This window comes from Aegilops tauschii, chromosome 1, assembly GCF_002575655.3.
Source record: "Aegilops tauschii subsp. strangulata cultivar AL8/78 chromosome 1, Aet v6.0, whole genome shotgun sequence".
NCBI classification, from domain to species: domain Eukaryota; kingdom Viridiplantae; phylum Streptophyta; class Magnoliopsida; order Poales; family Poaceae; genus Aegilops; species Aegilops tauschii.
The window spans coordinates 298,217,128-298,222,431 of record NC_053035.3 but is presented as its reverse complement, the minus strand read 5'-3'; the positions used below and the strand labels follow the sequence as shown (position 1 = coordinate 298,222,431).

At 41.7% G+C, this 5,304-nt stretch overlaps 1 long non-coding RNA gene across 1 annotated transcript; it reads left to right on the top strand.

Annotated features, from left to right (window-relative positions):
• Positions 1–3,595: 3,595 nt before the first annotated feature.
• Positions 3,596–5,001, top strand: LOC141041758 (uncharacterized). The gene is made up of 2 exons (XR_012203928.1): positions 3,596–4,373; positions 4,705–5,001. It is a non-coding gene; the product is annotated as an uncharacterized lncRNA (long non-coding RNA).
• The last annotated feature ends 303 nt before the right edge of the window (positions 5,002–5,304 follow it).

Sequence of the window (5,304 nt, the reverse complement as noted above, 5' to 3'; positions counted from 1 at the left end):
GGCTTGAAAGCCATGAATCTTCACCCATGATAGCTCATTTCTGAGAACACTTTTTTTAAAATAATTGTCGTATTACAAGTTTATTATTTTTCCTAGAAACTTGGTCACATATGATGACACAATGCGAAGGTTTCCAATTTTTTTAATTTTTTTTGAATTTTTTATGCCCGTTTCAAAATGCGGTCAAAACGGCGGGCTTGACCGTTCCTAGCTACTTGTTGAATCTTGGAAACCTTTTGATGTTTCTCTGATTAAATAGATATTTATGTACCTAGAAATTATTTTTGAAAAAAATAAAGAGCAAACTATGAGGCAGCTACAGTTCAAATTTGACCCGCTTCCTACTGAATCACCGGAAATTTGTCTTTTTCACCAAAGGTGAATCAAGGCTTTTGACACCCAACCATTGTGTCAATTGTGCATTAAACATGGCCTAGTATTTTATAAAATTGATTTGGTCCATTTTTACAAAATTTATTTGGTAGTTCCTTCAGAAAAACCCTCATTTTGGGGCACTCGAAAAATGGAAAATGAATTTTCCGTGCAAAGAAAATGAAAACCCCCTTAGGCAACATTGTTTGGAATTCCAAGATGCACCCTTGTGCACAATATGAGATCATTTGAACAAACTATGCCATGAATGTGGCTATAAGATTGATCATTTGGCTTGAAAGCCATGAATCTTCACGCATGATAGCTCATTTCCGAGAACACTTTTTTTGAAATAATTGTCGTATTACAAGTTTATTATTTTTCCTGGAAACTTGGTCACATATAATGACACAATGCGAAGGTTTTCCAAATTTTTGATTTTTTTGAATTTTTTATGCCCTTTTCAAAATGCGGTCAAAACGGAGGGTATGACCGTTCATAGCTAGTGGTTGAATCTTGAAAACCTTTTGGTGTTTCTCTGATTAAATAGATACTTTTGTACCTAAAAATGATTTTTGGGAAAAATAAATAGCAAACTATGCGGCAGCCGCAGTTCAAATTTGACCCGCTTCCACCTGAATTGGCAGAAATTTGTCTTTTTCACGAGAGGTTGATAAAAGCTTTTGACACCCAACCATTTGGTCAATTGTGAATTAAATATGGCCTAGTATTTTAGAAAATTTATTTGGTCCAATTTTGCAACAATTATTTGGTAGGTTCTTCACAAAAAACCGCATTTTGGGCATTCGAAAAATGGAAAATGATTTTTTCATGCAAAGAAAATGAAAAATTCCTTAGTCAACATTGTTTGTCATTCAAGATACAAACTTGTGCACAATGTGAGACCATTTTTTTATTTTTCATGTGTAAAAGTAGAAGAAAAACAAAAGAAAAAACACAAATCACATATACTCTATTCCCATTGGTGGAGTTGGTTTGACACGGATTGATGACATGGCGCCCATCCATCCATCCATTTATCTATAGAGAACAAAAAATAAAAAATAAAATGAAAAGGGGAAACCCCATAGACCCACCCACCCCGATCCCATCCCTCCCACACCCCCTCTCGTCTCCCACCCACCCTCGATCCCATCCCTCCCACACCGCCGCCGCCTCGTCCCTCCCAAACCCTAACCCGCACCCGCACTCCTCCTCCACGGCGACGACGGCAGCCTCGTCATTCCCGGAGGCCGCGGTCGGTCAACTTCCTATCCGCCTCTCTCCCTAACGCCAAACCAGAGAGATCTGCCTCCGTTCCTCGCCGTCGCTGCCGGCCCGCTGCCCCTCCCCTGCGGCGTGGCCAGCAGACCGAGCCCCCCCCCCCCCGCCGCCCGCACCGGAGCCCAGCAGCGAGATGTCCTTCTTCCACGCGGCGTCGCGGCCACGTTCGTCGCAGCAGGACCTCGTGCGCTCCATCAAGGACTCCATCCTCGCGCTCGACACCTTGACCGGCGCCAAGGTGCTGCTCCCCTCTCTCGCGTCTTTACCCTCTGACCATCAAGAGCTCAGCCAGGACACCTTCCCATGGCTAGGGTTTTGAGGGTGGCGTCCCCTCCAACTCCAGCGCGGCGCGGGTGATTCTTCTCCGCCCTAATGAACAATGCAGTGCTCTTCGACCAGGCCACCTATGCAAATCACGCCCTCCATCCTCTCCGAGCGCCTTAGGGTAACGCACTCGCTCCCTCCCTCCGCCAGATCTATTCTTCTTGCTTGCTTGCTTCCTTCCCGTGAGAACCGAGATCTCGGGATGGTAGGTCATGTCTGTGATGCATCATGGCTCCTGGTGAAGTGTTTTACTGTGACGATGCTCTGTTTTGGGGTCAGTCAGTAGTACTCTGTACAGGTGCAAGAACACACCCGTGCGCTCTAAGCCTCTCTAGATAGGGCGTATATGATTGTGTTCTGAATTGATTGGATGCTGGATTCGGCTGCTGCATCTTTGTTGATAGTTTCTGTGCAGATTTTTCTTGGTGTGCCTGATAGTTATAGCTAGGCTGCAGTTGATTTGATATGACCATGTGGTGATCATTTGTCTGTTGTCACGGATATTTCATAGTCTGGTTTGGACATTTATTGTACGTGATTCAACATCACCATTGATTTGTATTGTTTCACAGAGTTAATGTGGCTTGACGATGCTGCTGAACACTAAATTAACCTGTCCCTGCATCTTCTTGTCAACAATTTGTGCATGACTTGCCTTGGTGATGTAGTTTTACTTGCTGTGTATGCTTGCTTAGTTGTTCACCGGGCCGCTCTCTTGTATCGTTTGAGTGCACCAATTAGTTCAGCCAGCCTCTATGATTTATTTTGATAGCTTCTGGTTGTTATAGGTTTTGGTTATACATGCACATTTGGGTCTTAATTCCTGCCTATTTTCTCTGAAAAAACTAAGACATGTTTGAGCTGACAACTTCCAGCGGATGTTTATTATACTATTGAGTTGAATTCATGTACTGCTAGCTGCAAGATGCTATAGTCTAGATACATAATGCAAAGTATGTTGTATTTACACACTTACATCCAACTGTAGTAGCAGCATGGGCGAGTTGAGGTGGGGGACAGGGAGGCTGTGTCGTGCGGGTTCTGATCATGGTATAGCAGCACACTTTTCAGCGTCGATCTGAGCAAACGGTGATGCAAGGCTGCTCCTCCTTGTACTGCATGTCTTCATCGACTTGATTCTTTGATAGGGAGATATTTAAAGCCTTCACTTGTTCATTGTGTCATCTGCTGATTACTTTTTCTATTATTTTCTTGCAAAGCATGTAATGGTTTGGAGTAGTTGATCATGGCCTGATGGAACATTCATGTTGTTAGCATGTATATATCTACACTATTACAACAGCTTGTTGATCAAGCGCTTCTTTCTATCTAAATGTGTGCACGGAAGTTCAGTTACCTTCTAAAAAATTATTGGCGCACTATCTATCTATATATACACTATATATATGTACACTATTACAGCAGCTTGTTGATCAAGCGCTTCTTTCTATCTATATATATACACTATCTAAATTGTTTGCAACGGCATTATGCACATGAGGCAGGACTATACAAGTGAATTGTCACAGTAAGGTCCTTCCATGGATTTCGTGTGGCTCCTTGAGTTGTAAGATGCAGCTCCAACATTGAATATATTTTGAATGTTTCCAAAGATACTCTCTGTTACGTTTACTTCAATATATACATGCATGTTACTGATAGAAGCTGGCTGCAGGAATCCGTACACATATATACTCTCTTGTACAGTACATTGCTACATCACTCACTAGGCATTATGTAATACTACTAGGAGATATGGGTGAGGGACTAAAAGGATGATACACTTCCATGAATTTATTGGTAAGAAGTTTTTCTTGGCTGTGTACAAATCAGCCCAAATGAATTTATGTTCTTTTTACTTCGAGAGTTATAGTGCACTCATACTGTCATCACATTGCGTGTTCTTGCTGCATATACCTCTCTATTTGCTTAGGCAGACGAACTACTTATGTAATATGCAAACAACAGCAACAGAGCTAGTGATGCTAATTCTACCTCTTGTTACAGAATCAGAATTCCTCTTGTTGCACAGGACAACTCCGTTTCCTCTTGTTACATAATCAGAATTCCTCTGCTTCTTATGCTACTCTACTAGAACTCTGCTTTTCTACTTGTCATATTGAATATACATGTTCTAAACATTATACAGTACTTTCGTTGTTAGCTCCAAACAACTTGGGATCTTCTCTTCTGCATGCAGCAACTGGCTTACCAGTACGCCGCCAAGGGGGCATGCCTTGCCCTGGTAGCAAGGAGGGAATGGAGCCTGTGGCAGGTCGCCGACCGCGCCTTCGAGCTCGGCGCGCCGCACGTGATCATTCTCCCCGGGGACATCGCAGACCCCGACGACTACAACAGATTTGTTCAGGCCACAATCGACCACTACGGCCAATGTAAGTCAGCCCCTCTCCGTTACAACTAACCTGGTTTAACATATTTCTTCCACAAGTAGTCATTCATTTGGGTGTAAGATAGTTGACATTTACACTTGTATATGTTTATCAGAATATTGATACTTTGCATGCTATGAGTAAAATGCTCTATTTTCTTTCGTCACCTTTCTTGTATGAATGATTATCTCATTTTAACTTGCTGGAGAATGAAAGCATTGTACTAGCTGAATTTGTCTTGTCATTCTAAAGAACTTGTTTGTTTTTTGATTGGTTTGTTCATAATATATTGGCCCCAAATTTTTTGATTCTTCTCTTCTGGTTCATGTAACAGGGCGACCGTGGAAGGCATGATGATAGTTCATATTTTCATTCTGTTAGTCAAGTGTAATGAAGGTCATGGCCTAGTCAAGTATGGTCGCCCATTAAGTCATGCATATGTTTCATATGATTGGAGCAGGGGGCCAGTTTGTGCCGATTGTCACTGCATATGTTTGACAGTGATTCTACTTGTATATGTGTTATTACACTACTAGAATTTGTACCTGTGCGATGACTGGAGCAGGATCCCAATATTTGTAGAGATTGTAACATTGATTGTCACTGTATACAGATTGATTCTGGTTGCTGTTACTTGAAGTATTTCTTATGTTTTATGTCTGTGTTGATTTAAATATTGATTATTATTTACTGTCAAATCAAAATAAGAAGAAAAAGGCATTGACAAAAGGGGCCCACTTACTAGAACTTGACCACTAGGACCCATCTAACTAGAGGATTTTTTTGAAAAAATAAAAATAAAACTGTCTAGCCGAAAAGGCCATGGCCCAAAAATGAGAAGGCTTAATTGTTGGGCTTCGCCCATCTACCTGACCAAAATTAATATGAGAAAAAAACAAATAGGCTGAATTGTTGGGCTCGGCCCATGTAAAAC